Below are 16,510 nucleotides of genomic sequence, written 5' to 3'. Positions count from 1 at the left end.
GATAAATGATGTTCACCACAATGTAGACAGACTCAACCAGCGTTGCTCCGTGGAATATACGCTTACATACCAATTTGCAAAGCCATCAGACGCTTTGTTTCAGAGAAAATGATTTTTTTGAGAAAAGAGTAGAAAATTGCCTAAGAAATTAAAAATCTGGAACTTTCACCACAATTTGAAGACAGTCAACTCAGGCTACTCAAGGAATATACGTATCAAGTTTCAAAGCCATCAGACGCATCACACTATTTCATAAAAATGATTTTCTGACTAAGAATGGAGAAACCGCCTAAAAATATAAAACGTTTACAACAATTTGAACAAACCTAACTTAAATCATACATGAGAGCCATATACAAAATTTTAAACCTAATATGGTGTGTGGTTCCGGATCTTCTGCGCGTTGCAGGATTTCTTCTTTTTTAACTCATTTGCATATTTTGACACGAAGATGTTCATTTGAACAAATTCTCATCTCTAGCCAAATACCAGAATGGTAGGTGTTGTAAAGTTTAGTTTTTTATGTTGACACACACACGCATACATAAATACATGTATACACAAATATATATATATATATATATATATATATATATATATATATATATATATATATATATAATATATTATATATATATATATATATATATATATATATATATATATATATATATATATATATATATATATATATATATATATATATATATATCGATAGTAGGATATAGGAGCTATAAGAGCTATATACAACTTCTAACGAACGTTTCTCGGAGTCCAATGCAAAGCATCGATATTAATGTTTTAGGTACCTTCATTTGTATGAAAGTCTAAAACATCGATCCAGAAACGGATTTCAAGTTTACGATAAATAGATATCAAAATTGACATATCTTTCTACCTTGCAAGGCCAGGGTTCATCGCATTGTTCTTTGCGTCCTTAGTCATAACGACCTACCATCAAGAGAAAAAAAAATCTTAATATCAGTGAATTTTAAGGACATTAGTGAATATATATTATATATATATATATATATATATATATATATATATATATATATATATATATATATATATATATATATATATATATATATATATATATATATATATATATATATATATATATATATATTATATATATGAGTATACAAATGTCCTCGTAGGAAATTATAGTGCTCGATGCGGAAAGCAGAGCATTATAAATAATAACACAAATTACTTCAAGTACAAAGTAATAATATGTGTTACTTAAGTTTCATGCATCCTGCGATCTTCATCTTTTATCGGTTTTGTAACAAGATCAGTTGATAATGATTATTACCAGGTAAGACTGAGTGAAGTCGCTTATCTGACAACTTACACTCATAATCAATCTGCAAATATTTGTCTCGGCCGCCGGCACATTGATTACCGAAGACGTTGTACGAGATGTCCACTTGACAAAAGTTTCTTTCGTCGCTCATTGCACTGGTAACAGCAAGACTGGACAGTGAACTACAGGGACTATTCGGTGGATTGGCAGTCGAACAGACATCCTTCTCCTGCCAACCATACATGGCATACAAGATATAAATGATACCACCGCGTGTACAGGACAAGGTAGCTTCTCTGCCATTACATATTGTTTTTATTTCCATATGGTCCACTGAAAGATAAAAAGGTGGGCACATGGCATTGCACACAAATGGAGAAAGGACAAGATAGGAAGTCAGGAAAGCAAAGATAGAAAGACAACATATTTATGACAGTACAGAGTTGTACAAAAATAGACATGTGCCAAGACTGACCAAACGACATCCGGATACTCAGTTAGACATTTATTAGATAGAAATACACTGGGTGAAAACAAAAACTTTTTCGAAATCGCTTGCTCGATATCTAATATTGATCGCTTAAAGTTTTTTTTCTGAAATTATTGAGAATCCTAAGTTTTCTATGATTTCCAGGCTTAATAAGCGTTACTTATCGATTGTTAAAGTTCATCTAATGTAACAACTTTCGAACTTGTGCTAGGGACATTGTTATTAAAAAAGTGCGATAGATTTGCAATCAATATTAAGACGCAAAATGATGTATACAATTCACACATCTGTATATATAATTCTAGATTTAGACTAATATTAATAAAAATTACCTGATTCGACCAAGGTTAGCTGAACAGCTACATAGATCAGCACGAGGCACACTGGTATCTTCATGTTTATCGCCGTCTGAGATAGTCTGTGAGAGAGAGAGAGAGAGAGAGAGAGAGAGAGAGAGAGAGAGAGAGAGAGAGAGAGAGAGAGAGAGAGAGAGAGAGAGAGAGAGAGAGAGAGAGAGAGAGAGAGAGAGAGAGAGACAGACAGACAGACAGACAGACAGACAGACAGATAGAGACAGAGTCAGGAAGATTGAATAAAGGAAAATACAACATAAAGGTAGTTTCTAAGTAACAATTCCAGAGTCTAGTTATTTAGAGTTTTCTTGACTGGGAAATGTGCAAGTAACACTATTACTTTTGTTCGATCGGCATCCAAATCGTTCACAAATTGATTCAGTCGTTTCTTTATAAATAAAGTTAAGAGCATAAGAGGTCGGAACTGTACAGAAGAGGGATCTTGCACGTTTTTATAGTGTTTTAAGGTATGTTGTGCTCTATGCAGCCTCGATTTGATAAAATTGAATATTCGATAATTATTCGTCACCTGAAGATGTTTACCATATTTAGTAAATTCCCAAATTTTCCGAGGAGGGGTATTTTATACATCCACGGACAGGATGTACCTTGAGAATACATTTTAGAACCCCCTAAAATCTCAGATAAATCTTTTCTTGCCTTGAGCTTGCATGTTTGTTCCCATTTCGAAACATACGTAAAGGGTAATATAGTTCTTCAAGTTTCCCATTCGCGTTAAGTCCACATAGACGACTTTCAAAATTACGAACAAATATAAGGTGGTGTACAGTGACTTCGTAATACGCCACATTTCCAATCTGCATTACAACAATTACTACCTTGTTGATCACAGTGTGAACAAATTTCCAAACTGACATTTTAATTTTAGTGTGAGTGTCGTGCAGTGACATGACAATTCCAATGATATTTCAACAAAACGAGGTGTGTTGTCTCGGTGCCAGTCATGGAATTTATACTCCAAGCTGCTTTCAAAATAAATGAATTAAATATTAACGCCTGAAGTCTTATTCTTTTATTTTTGAAACGACGTATTTAATACAATCGTTGAAAACTATTAAAAACTTTAAGTTTGTTCGAACGTTCCCATATCTGTCTCAAAGCGCTAAGTGTCCGTCTCTGAGATACACAAAGGGATTCGTAAATGGCAAGAAAAGATCAATTGTCCCTTATTTTAGTATCAAATAAATAAGTGATCACGGTAGTTTTGCGCGTTTTCATTGCTTGCTGCTGCATGCGGAGGTTAGTGCGCCCTCAAAGTGCAACTCGTAGAAAACTACTACGACTCACAGTACACCGTAGGGTAAGGTGTGCATGTCCGTCTTGTGGGGTGGGAGTGCGTTGGTCTCAGCACAGGTTTCTTGTCGCCATTGTTTCAATATGTTTGACCATGATATATATTGCCAATAAAGATTTATACTTCGCCTTATCTTAGCACTTGATTTGTAAAGATTTCATGTATTTGTCCTTTGACAATCTTACGGGAAGTTGTATCACCATTTTGCATCTATTACCTGAACTCTACGCTGTGACCAGATTATCACAGGATTAACTTTGACAAAGTCAATAACGAACGCACAAGCAAGTGTGTACAGGAGAAGAGGGAGAAACTCTGATAAGACAGGGTCCAGAGAACTATTTCCTAATTTACACACGCCAGCAATTTTCCAACATCTTGATTAGGGAACAGTTCAGTACCCAATGGTATATGATATATCGTTCTAAAACATGTATCGTAAGAAAAACATGTCTTGTTTTGTAATTTCAAAAAGAAAACAAATACGAAAGTGCCAGATAAGTACTGCAAGAACGCAGTTCATAAACTGAACAAGTTAAGGCGAACGTCGAATTAATAATATAGCCTTTTCGGTTATTGTTCTCGACATTTTTACTTCTTCGTTGACTTACATGTACATTTTGAGCAGTATACCCATGAAGTTGAACATGTCTTGAGATAATCACTAATAAAAACACATCGCAATCTTTACACGTTACATTTTATGACCCCTCTTATCTTATCTTACGCCGTGTAGCTGATAGTTTGCCATTTTAATAATATTTCAGGAATTCCAGGTACGATGTGACGCAACAGTTTTCGCAAAAAGAAAGACTATGTTTCAGTGGCCTGAAATTTGAAAAAAAATGCTAAAATTGACCCTTGAACCTCAGTCGCATCGTTAAGTTCGATGCAGTGTTAGGCATATCGACCAGCGCCACTTTTGCAAGGCCACTCGCTCGGAAGAGTTTGAATACACCTCATATACGTCATCAAGTTGACTTGGTTCAAGTCTACTGAATGTTTGAGTAGGCTGAACGCGATGATGTGTGTTCAGGTTTCATATGAAATGTGTGGGTGGGGAACGTGATGAGTAGGGTGGATGCGATACAGGCGTCTTTCACCTGTAATCCGGTAGAAAGCAACTAACAGGCGCAGACTCAAAGGTAATGTGTTCGATCGCAAGGATAGCCCGACCTCGGCTGCCAAATTTCAAATAGGTTTGTATGAAATAGGAGAGACTCAAGAGAAGCTATTGCAAATGATTTCATTTTGTAAAATTCACTGAGTAGAACTAAGTCAAGTTACCAAGGCGTGTTGGACATTTATTATGCATTAATTGGAGGTCCTCCTTTACAGTCTGTTCGTTTACAGTTGAATATTCAAGTTGTCTTGACTTCTGTCAGGTTCCGAATACACAAATATGAAGTGTCGACTAGTTTACAGATGTCGTTTTTACACGGCTTTTTAGGCTTTCTCGCCTTCTACAAAGCTCTTGCGGTGCTTTCCCTGTATCCAGTGATAATCTGGTGACAGAGCCCACTGATTAGTAACGTACCCTTGCTTGCTTTGGCACAGAAGACAATCAAACAAACGTATCAGCTAATGGACGCTACACTGTGATAAAACTTCGTGAGATTCGGACAATTGCATGAAACAGTGAAGGAGAAAAAGAAATCTTCACAAAACCAGTGCTGAGATGTGACCAAGACACCACAGGTTGGTAGTATAAATCTTTATTGGCAATAGATATAATAGTCGAACGTACTAAAATATAATAAACAATAGCAAGGAACAACTTGTACTGAGACCAAGACACTCCTACCCCGCCCCACCCCTGGGGCCGGACATGTATAAACAACCCCTATGCACAAGACAATTACGCGATACAGTGAGGGAAAAATACCTTTACAACACCAGAGGTAAGATGAGACAAAGACACCCAAGAGGTTGGTAGTATTGAGCTTTATTGGCAATGTCATAGCACAGACAAGGAGAAAAAACATTCTCCTTGTCTCTGGTCATAGTCCGACGTATTGAGATAAAATAAACAAAAGCAACAAAAAACTTATGCTGAGACAAAGACACATCTAGCCCTGCCCCACCCCGGGGCTGGACATGTAAGATTTCCTCTGTGGTTACACAGTCAAGAAAGACGCTGTCCTGAGTGGGTGTGAGTGACCTCGCGACCTAACATCACCGTGCTTTTCTCAGCAAAGGACGGTGTTGCCTAGACCCTATACGTCGCTTACGGCCTTCATGCCTCCGACCCCACTCCATCTAGCCTCGAGGTGCACTTTTAGCGCCGTAGCATAAAAACAGCTCATTTGAAAGTGAATGGTCTCCAAGAGAGACGATGATGTCACCGGCGTCCCTTTGGAAGTCAATCAGCCCAAATTTTCCTCTCCTGATTGGCCAAAGATTAAATGGTTGTTGCTCATAAACTAGTTCATAAACTGGACGTTCTCTGGTCAGGGACTTGATCCCCGGGATCAAGTTTGTTTTAGTCTGTAAGAGGATTATGGAGTGTCAAAGTCTTTTGTTTTGCATTGAAATTGTAATCTAATGAGTAGATTTCCCTGCGAGACAGTTAACATTTGGGCTGACCATGGATGTAAAATATTTTTTACATCCATGGGCTGATTGACTTTCAAAGGGACGCCAGTGACATCATCGTCTCTCCTGGAGACCATTCACTTTCAAATTAGCTGTTTTTTTATGCTACGGCGCTAAAAGTTGACTTCGAGGCTAGACTGAGTCACGGAGGCCGTAAGCGACGTATAGGGTCAAGGCAACACCGTGCTTTGCTGAGAATTATAATTGAGTTAGGTGCGGAATTGTGTCTCTCGCCGTGTTCCTGTTCTAAACCCTGTGTATTGTCAATGGGAGCTAAATAAGCTAAACACGATAAAACACAGCTAAACACAGCTAAATTACGATATTTAGCCCGATCTAGAAAGCGTTCTAAACTTTCTAATTTAGCTGGAGTTTAGCTGGGCCTTGAAGAGTCAAAATTTTTTTCCAGCGATATATCCGATAATTACGATATTTAGCCCGATCTAAAAAGCGTTCTAAACTTTCTAATTTAGCTGGAGTTTAGCTCGGCCCTGAAGAGTCCAAAATTATTTCCAGCGATATATCCGATAATAACGATATTTAGCCCGATCTAAAAAGCGTTCTAAACTTTCTAATTTAGCTGGAGTTTAGCTTGGCCCTGAAGAGTCCAAATTTTTTTCCAGCGATATATCCGATAATTACGATATTTAGCCCGATCTAAAAAAACCTTCTAAACTTTCTTATTTAGCTGGAGTTTAGCTCGGCCCTGAAGAGTCCAATTTTTTTTCCAGCGATATATCCGATAATAACGATATTTAGCCCGATCTAAAAAGCGTTCTAAACTTTCTAATTTAGCTGGAGTTTAGCTTGGCCCTGAAGAGTCCAAATTTTTTTCCAGCGATATATCCGATAATTACGATATTTAGCCCGATCTAAAAAACCTTCTAAACTTTCTAATTTAGCTGGAGTTTAGCTCGGCCCTGAAGAGTCCAATTTTTTTCAAGCGATATATCCGATAATTACGATATTTAGCCCGATCTAAAAAGCGTTCTAAACTTTCTAATTTAGCTGGAGTTTAGCTCGGCCCTGAAGAGTCCAAAATTTTTTCCAGCGATATATCCGATAATTACGATATTTAGCCCGATCTAAAAAGCGTTCTAAACTTTCTCAGTTAAGGTAGTGACTCGGGTTCCTTTGTAAATTTTAGCGATTTTGTGATTATTTCATATTCTGAACCCCTGAAATATGATCTTTTTATTAGAGAAAACTGTGAGGTAACATTGTACTGGAAAATGTCTTAAATTTTAGTGAAAACACGGCCTTCTAACCACTGCGCGAGTTATTATTTTCTTTTTGTTTTAACGGTCCGGATTACTGTCAGCGTTATCGTTATACCTTGAGGAGATTATGTAAATTTTTACGCACCATATTGCGCATGCGCGCACGTCTTCATAAGAGACGCTATCCAACATGGCTGATGACTGACAGTGTAGAAAACGCAAACGGGGGCCGAAGAAGCAAAATGGAAAGCTGATGGACGCGATGTTGTGTGTTGGCCGCTACAGCTAACACACAGCATCGTACACAGGGCTAGCGAGAGAGTTGCCGACATCGACGGTTATTTACGAAAAGTGAATAAAAGACTGGCATTTTTGGAAGCGATCGAGTAGCTGAGGTAGGCAGGGACGACTTGGGCCCAAGAACGCTGAATTTCGACAGTAATTTGGCTTTTTACGTCAAGTCCCAAAATGGATTTGAAGTCACCGACCCTACTACGGGTCTTTGCAGGGTTGTGGTGAGCGAGGCGATTAGCTGTAGCGGAACACATAGCATCGTACGCCGGGCTATAGATTACACTGCCGTCCAAAGAGAATCTATTTAATCTTCACTGGAAAATATGGTTCTATAACAGCAGCCCATATCTTGGACAGGTGCAGCCAACGAACAATGCACTTTTAAAAAGGTCCTTACTATGATAAGATACATTGTGCATGACAAATAATGTGAACTGACTAAATTTAAGTCAAGAGGGTAATTAATTAGCTGTTCATAATTTGCCCTCCCACAGAAAATTTTTCGACTTACTCTCCCACTCTCAAACTTCATTTTTACCCACTCCCCACTTATTTTTGCCTGTTTCCCCTTCCCACTGTGAATTTTTGAAGCTCCCTCGCCCTGTGGCGAAAAAAAATTGCCAATTTCCCCTGCCCTGGAAACAATTCCCCTCAAAAAGTTTTTCGCCAAGCCCTGTCCCCAGGACAATCAACCGATATCCGCCCTGCCCTACAAAACTAAAATTTGCTCCCCCACCACCTAAAAACATGTCCCCTGCCCTAGCAAAATTAAAATTTCCCCTGCCCTCAAAAATTGCTCCTGGAATAGCTTTTTCGATGAATAGCTCCGTTGGCTGCACCTGTCTTGGACTTAGTTTGTCTATGGATGTAGGAAGCATGGTTTGTCCAATTTGTCAATCCGACGCTGTTATGTCGGTCTAGAGCACAGCAACGTACGCGAAACGTCGCTTCACGATCGTTGCCTGTCAATTTCTATCTGTGGTCAAGAGAGTGTCGCTGGGTTGTCGCGATATGTCGCCGTTTCAATTTTACAATGAGTGAATCTATCGAGTATCGCCTCAGTCGTTTATTTTAAGTCATGAAGAATCGCTTTTACGTGTAACTGAAGTTGATTTTGGTTTCATACCCGAGGCCATAATAGTACATGTCACAGTGGAAAGCGAAATAGCGCACGAAAACCCGGTCATTTTTTATGGTGAGCAAAAGGACTGCAGCAGATCACATGTGAAAACCACAAAAACAAGTGCGACTTTCCCGCATTCCTTGAACTTCTCAACTACAGAATTTTTTAGAGCATCGAGAGTTGGTCGTCTCATCTCCGAAAGCAAGCAAGCAAGTGACGTCTTGTACTATAGGCACAAAAATCGGCACTAAAATGAACTGGGCAACCATTTCACACTTGGTACGTGCATAAATTACGGGCTGTGAGACCGGAAGTCGAGCGCTTGCGAGAGAGCGAGCGCGCGTCGTCGGCAGAACGCAGACCTGTAAACCATTCCGGCTGTATGATTTTTTAAAACTTTTCTCGTCTTGTAACCAGACTCTAACCGTTACCAAACAGTGTACAGTTAATATAATTATAAGCTAGATACGTATTTGACAAACAGATTATGCCCTGAATTATCTTTCTAGTGTTTATCGTGTAAATAGTACCCACCGCTTACGCTGACCGGCCTCACGTTTCTACGCACAATTTTCATCATTTTTAGGCGAACTGATGTTTAGGACTTGTCAGAAATTCTCCAACCTGATGCCCAATATTTAGCCTAGACCCAGATCGAATGATTTTTTTTTTGAAACGCACAAAAATCCGACTTTTCGGCGATTCTGTGTGAAAAATGGGACGTTTACACAAATCGTCGATTTTCTCAGTTCCGATTTTGCTATGTATGCGCACCTTCAAATGAGTGTAAGTCGGCGACGCGTGGGCGGATTTCCCAATTCTTCGCATGCTAACACTTCATGAATAGACCTGAAAAACCGTGTCTTAGATTTTTGATAAACCCCCCTGAAGTGACGATAACTTGACAAACGTGAACAAAAGCCGATAATTTATGCGAAAATCCGACAGTTCACACTTCGAAGGCTCACTGTGCAGAAACAAAAGCGAATTTCAAAAATCCAAAACACGGTTTTTCCCCCTGTATATCCAGCTGTCTAATGCCGTTAACAGATCACTTAGGGGTGCTGCCTATTCTTACTTATACTCTTTTAAGTGAAAAAATTCAAAATCACATGTTTTTGACTTAAACAAACATACCAATGCACGTTTTGACAACTAAACAAATTTTTACCTTCTTCAAATATAGACCTAACAGAAAATGTACCACATGTTGGGTGTGAGACCCTGTTTTCTATGTGAAACTTTTGATTGAAAATATGTGTCAACGAACCAGAGTCACTACCTTAAGCTGGAGCTTAGCTCGGCCTGAAGAGTCCAATTTTTTCCAACGATATATCCGATAATTACGATATTTAGCCCGATCTAAAAAGCGTTCTAAACTTTCTAATTTAGCTGGATTTAGCTCGGCTCTGAAGAGTCCAAATTTTTTTTCCCAGTGATATATCCGATAATTACGATATTTAGCCCGATGTAGAAAGCGTTTTAAACTTTCTAATTTAGCTTGAGTTTAGCTCGGCCCTGAAGAGTCCAATGTTTTTTCCAACGATATATCCGATAATTACGATATTTAGCCCGATGTAGAAAGCGTTCTAAACTTTCTAATTTAGCTTGAGATTAGCTCGGCCCTGAAGAGTCCAATGTTTTAATCCAGCGATATATCCGATAATTATAATATTTAGCCCGATCTAGAAAGCGTTCTAAACTTTCTAATTTAGCTGGAGTTTAGCTCGGCCCTGAAGAGTCCAATTTTTTTTGCCAGCGACATATCCGATAATTTATTTAAGATATTTAAGCCGATCTAGAAAGCGTTGTAAACTTCCGAATTTAGCTGGAGTTTAGCTCGGCCCTGAAGAGTCCAAATTTTTTTCCAGCGATATATCCGATAATTACGATATTTAGCCCGATCTAGAAAGCGTTCTAAACTTTCTAATTTAGCTGGAGTTTAGCTCGGCCCTGAAGAGTCCAATTTTTTTTCCAGCGATATATCCGATAATTACGATATTTAGCCCGATCTAAAAAGCGTTCTAAACTTTCTAATTTAGCTGGAGTTTAGCTCGGCCCTGAAGAGTCCAATTTCTTTTTCCAGCGATATATCCGATAATTACGATATTTAGCCCGATCTAAAAAGCGTTCTAAACTTTCTAATTTAGCTGGAGTTTAGCTCGGCCCTGAAGAGTCCAATTTTTTTCCAACGATATATCCGATAATTACGATATTTAGCCCGATGTAGAAAGCGTTCTAAACTTTCTAATTTAGCTGGATTTTAGCTCGGCTCTGAAGAGTCCAAATTTTTTTCCCCAGCGATATATCCGATAATTACGATATTTAGCCCGATGTAGAAAGCGTTTTAAACTTTCTAATTTAGCTTGAGTTTAGCTCGGCCCTGAAGAGTCCAATGTTTTTTCCAACGATATATCCGATAATTACGATATTTAGCCCGATGTAGAAAGCGTTCTAAACTTTCTAATTTAGCTGGAGTTTAGCTCGGCCCTGAAGATTCTAATGTTTTTTCCAGTGATATATCCGATAATTACGATATTTAGCCCGATGTAGAAAGCGTTCTAAACTTTCTAATTTAGCTTGAGATTAGCTCGGCCCTGAAGAGTCCAATGTTTTAATCCAGCGATATATCCGATAATTATAATATTTAGCCCGATCTAGAAAGCGTTCTAAACTTTCTAATTTAGCTGGAGTTTAGCTCGGCCCTGAAGAGTCCAATTTTTTTTGCCAGCGACATATCCGATAATTTACGATATTTAACCCGATCTAGAAAGCGTTGTAAACTTCCTAATTTAGTAGGAGTTTAGCTCGGCCCTGAAGAGTCCAAATTTTTTTCCAGAGATATATCCGATAACTACGATATTTGCCCGATGTAGAAAGCGTTGTAAACTTTCTAATTTAGCTGGAGTTTAGCTCGGCCCTGAAGAGTCCAATTTTTTTTCCAGAGATATATCCGATAATTACGATATTTAGCCCGATCTAAAAAGCGTTCTAAACTTTCTAATTTAGCTGGAGTTTAGCTCGGCCCTGAAGAGTCCAATGTTTTTCCAGCGATATATCCGATAATTACGATATTAGCCCGATGTAGAAAGCGTTGTAAACTTTCTAATTTAGCTGGAGTTTAGCCCGGCCTGAAGAGTCCAATTCTTTTTCCAGCGATATATCCGATAATTACGATATTTAGCCCGATCTAAAAAGCGTTCTAAACTTTCTAATTTAGCTGGAGTTTAGCTCCGCCCTGAAGAGTCCAAAATTTTTTCCAGCGATATATCCGATAATTACGATATTTAGCCCGATCTAAAAAGCGTTCTAAACTTTCTAATTTAGCTGGAGTTTAGCTCGGCCCTGAAGAGTCCAATTTCTTTTTCCAGCGATATATCCGATAATTACGATATTTAGCCCGATCTAGAAAGCGTTCTAAACTTTCTAATTTAGCTTGAGTTTAGCTCGGCCCTGAAGAGTCCAATGTTTTTTCAGTGATATATCCGATAATTACGATATTTAGCCGATGTAGAAAGCGTTCTAAACTTTCTAATTTAGCTGGTGTTTAGCTCGGCCCTGAAGAGTCCAAATTTTTTTGCCAGCGACATATCCGATAATTTACGATATTTAAGCCGAATCGGATCTAGAAAGCGTTGTAAACTTCCGAATTTAGCTGGAGTTTAGCTCGGCCCTGAAGAGTCCAAATTTTTTTCCAGCGATATATCCGATAATTACGATATTTAGCCCGATCTAGAAAGCGTTGTAAACTTTCTAATTTAGCTGGAGTTTAGCCCGGCCCTGAAGAGTCCAATTCTTTTTCCAGCGATATATCCGATAATTACGATATTTAGCCCGATCTAAAAACCGTTCTAAACTTTCTAATTTAGCTGGAGTTTAGCTCGGCCCTGAAGAGTCCAATTTCTTTTTCCAGCGATATATCCGATAATTACGATATTATTTGGACTCCTTAGAGCCTATCTAAGAGAGCGTTCTAAACTTTCTAATTTAGCTGAAGTTTAGCTCCGCTCTGAGGAGTCCAAATTTTTTTCCATCGATATAGCCGATATTTACGATATTTAGCCCGATCTAAATAGCGTTCTAAACTTTCTAATTTAGTTGAAGTTTAGCTCGGCTCTTAAGAGTCCAATTTTTTCCAGCGATATATTCGATAATTACGATATTTAGCCCGATCTTTATAGCGTTCTAAACTTTCTAATTTAGCTGGAGTTTAGCTCGGCTCTGAGGAGTCCAAACATTTTTCCAGCGATATATCCGATAATTACGATATTTAGCCTGATCTAAATATCGTTCTAAACTTTCTAATTTAGCTGGAGTTTAGCTCGGCTCTGAGGGGTACAAATTTTTTTCCAGCCAGCGATATATCTGATAAATATGATATTTAGCCCCATCTAAAAAGCGTTCAAAACTTTCTAATTTAGCTGAAGTTTAGATTTAGATTTAGACAATTCTGATTTAGCTTTCTAAACTTCTAGCTAAACTTTCTAAAAACGATAAAACACATTTCCGCACCTACTGGAGATTTTGACCAGTTCACATCATGTGCTCACTAGCGACAGCGAGTACATATATGGAATTAACTGATCAAAATCGAGTGGCCAACCCGTTGCTAAGGTGGTTTATTGCTGTTATCTTATGATATTAAATATAAATTCAGACGTGAAACGCTAAATTAGGATTTGTTCACCAGCTGAGAGCTCGCGCCTGTTCTAACCGTGCTATATTGCGAATATAGCACGGTTCGTTTCACACCTCAAACAACCAGTACGCAGTATTAAACAGTCAAGAAACTGGTATGATATAATATAAGTTTACACGTTCTAAAGAGAACAATTATTATAGATAATGTTAGGCGAAATGATGTCACTTGCAATTAAAGTAGAAAAACTTACCAGCGTATTCAGTTGCGAGTGGAGGAAATAAGGGATCGAGGATTGCTACCTTGCGGAGAACACTCTCTTCAGCTGTATTGCTTCCAAGTCTGAAGCAAGAATGCGATAAGGTTTTATAACAGAGGAATCGACAACATTCATGCATTGCGGGTTTTTCATGCATAACAAACTCTGAGATCAGAGGCTCGACCATTTTACAAAGGGTGAATAGATAGTATGCTACTGATATCAATGTCCCGACAGAAAATATTATCGGACAGTTCACATTAGCTGCTCCACTGGGGAAAGTAAAATTAATCATGTGAATTAATTATGTCTATTGCAATGCAGTTATAATGACGGCTGAAGGAAATGAGAGTGGAATAAGTGTTGCTGTGGCTCTCAAGTTGAAGAAGAGGGTGAGGCAGTAGTACAATGTGCTCATTCGATGAACTTGTAAAACACTGCTTCACTTTTCGCTTTTTTCATTTGTTTGATAATCTAGACGTTTTTCATTTGAAAATATTTATACCCCTGATTTTTCTTTTCGAGTAAATTGTACAGATGCAATACATTTCACATCATAAAAGATTCGGATTGATCGAAAGAATACCCAAGTATTTTTGCCTGTCCCTGTTTGGATAAGACCACTACCAAAAATGTCCTGTCGTGTTTTTGTGAAAATTTAATTTCTAAGCCCCCTCTCTTTAAATCGTTCCGGCCAAATCGAAACAATAAATAAGAGAAGTGCGTTGGATTGGGCAAAGGCAAGGTTTTTCCCATCGGTTCCAGATTTGGAGTGAAAAACACATCTTCTATTAAGTGAGATCAATAAAAATTTGCCACGGGTCAAATAGTTACATTCTTCATCAAGCGACCCACGCGATGTAAGTTATACAAAGGCTATTTTGAATGCGTCTTGTGTTGTCTTGTCTTGTCTTGACTTGACTTGTCTTGACTTGTCTTGTCTTTTCGTGTCTTCCGTGCTCTTAAATACAGTCACACACAAGAAGATAGAGTGAGGATAAATTACTGTAGAACGAATTGAAATAATTTTGAAACGAAAACTACTAACAGGAAAATTTCCCACTGCATTATAACATATGGACTTCTCAGGGTTGATTAAGATTAAAGTTTTAATTGTTCCGATTGAAAATTTCCCGAGAGTCGCTAAATGTGGTAGGTATATTTCACTAGCCTGCAGAAGATAAGTTTTTGTTGATAAGCTGACGTGATGGTCAAAAACCTGAAGTTTTTAAAACAATCAATGACACTCACTTGACTTAGCCGAGTCTAAGTTTGTTGATTATGTTTCTTAAGTATACTGTTAGGTTCAAGTTTTGGTCAAATGAGTGTTTCTGTATCACGATATTATCAATAAGTTACAGTGACGTCGCAAAGTGGTATGTGTAACGCATGGGAATAATAAGAGTAGCACACTTGTGTATGCCCGACACTGCCATTCTGTCACTGTGTGTTTTGTTCTGATTGGCTAGATTTCTTCGCCAATAATCTAACACGCCTCGACCGTTTTGAGTGAGGCCACACCATCTGTAACAAATACATGACAAAATGAGGACGTAGCTATGAACGTAGACTTGAGGTGCTCACACAAAATGTTTTCAAGGTTGCTTCTTGTTGTTCCGTACCATTCGAGTGATTTCAATGTTTAGGTGGAACTTTACAATACGTTTCTGATGCGCTAAAGCAACATTGAGGTGAGACAGCAAGTCTAGCTTCTGGCAGACTTTGGCTAGAGACCATTGTGTTTCACTAGTAGGCAGCACAAAACGAAAAAGAAACGAAAAAATACATAAATGAAATTTATGTCAGCGTGTCCGTTACACAAATGCGTGTTTAGATTGGATGAGCGCTCACTTTTGCCGAGGTTAAAGAATGTTTTACCTGTGCTAGCAGCTTGATGCAGAGACGGAGAGCATTCAGGTAGTAGGTAAAATTGGCCGCGATAATACTGGTCGATAATTGGCCGAGATAAAGACACGGAGATAAGTACAAACATCGTGTGAACGGTTAGAATGTTACTTTTAGAACTGCGTTATTGGACCGTTTGGCTCGCGATTCGCCGAAATAGCGTTGTAACTTTTGTCTTCAAACTGCGTCGCTCCCTCTGCCACACAGAGCTCCTCGCATTAACAATGCTGGGTCCCCGGCACTGAATTTCCACGATTGCAATAAATATCATATTTTCGGGTAGTACATGGCTTGTATACTCTTTTTTAACTAATGAGGTCTTTTATAAATATAGATATAAAATAGTAAGAGGTTTACTTAAGGAAACAACGCACCAAGCGACGGACATAGCACAAGATCTTGACCAAGTTCACGATATACATACAGGGCTTTCATTAACAGCCGTCATGCGGCGATTTTTCGCCGCATGACAACGGAGGATCGCCGGTTGAAAACATATACCGATATCCTTTCTTTCACCCATATCGGCGTTTACATAGAAAACGGAACGATCGCCGATTGAAATCAAACACCGATCATTCCTTTTAGCCTTTATGATCGGCTTTTACACAGAATTTTAAAAAGGACATGTGAAAATGTGATTTACGCTTCCATTAAGGGCGAATCTACGATTTACGAAGTCAACTGAATGAAACCGTAGAATGCCATGAGGCTAGTATATGGTGGAGAACGTATGTAGTCATTTTTGGCGATCGAGCAGCGAGAGAAACGATCAATCACCAAGGGTAAAACTAATTTGCTAAACGACATTTTATCTTGAATAGTGGGTCATAAAATACTCATATTTTTAACGTTCAATACGAGGTTGAAAAAATGTTGGACTTTTTTCCCCTTTTCTAATTTGTTTCATACAGTGCTCATGGTGACTGTGACTGTACAGTCTCCACTTTCAAGCGTGGCCTCTAAATTTTGTTCAACAAATTTTACTCCGGAGTTGTTGTATAC

General features: G+C 38.4%; 1 long non-coding RNA gene across 1 annotated transcript; it reads right to left on the bottom strand.

The window, feature by feature from the left end:
* Window positions 1-1,494: 1,494 nt before the first annotated feature.
* Window positions 1,495-14,506, bottom strand: LOC139138146 (uncharacterized). Its single transcript, XR_011553535.1, has 4 exons — window positions 14,435-14,506; window positions 13,595-13,683; window positions 2,135-2,220; window positions 1,495-1,645 (listed from the first exon to the last, which is right to left on the bottom strand). It is a non-coding gene; the product is annotated as an uncharacterized lncRNA (long non-coding RNA).
* Between the last annotated feature and the right edge of the window lie 2,004 nt (window positions 14,507-16,510).

The sequence above is a fragment of the Ptychodera flava genome, chromosome 8 (genome assembly GCF_041260155.1).
Source record: "Ptychodera flava strain L36383 chromosome 8, AS_Pfla_20210202, whole genome shotgun sequence".
Classification (NCBI taxonomy): Eukaryota; Metazoa; Hemichordata; class Enteropneusta; family Ptychoderidae; genus Ptychodera; species Ptychodera flava.
The sequence above is the reverse complement of the archived record's forward strand: the minus strand, read 5'-3'. Positions and strand labels throughout refer to the sequence as shown.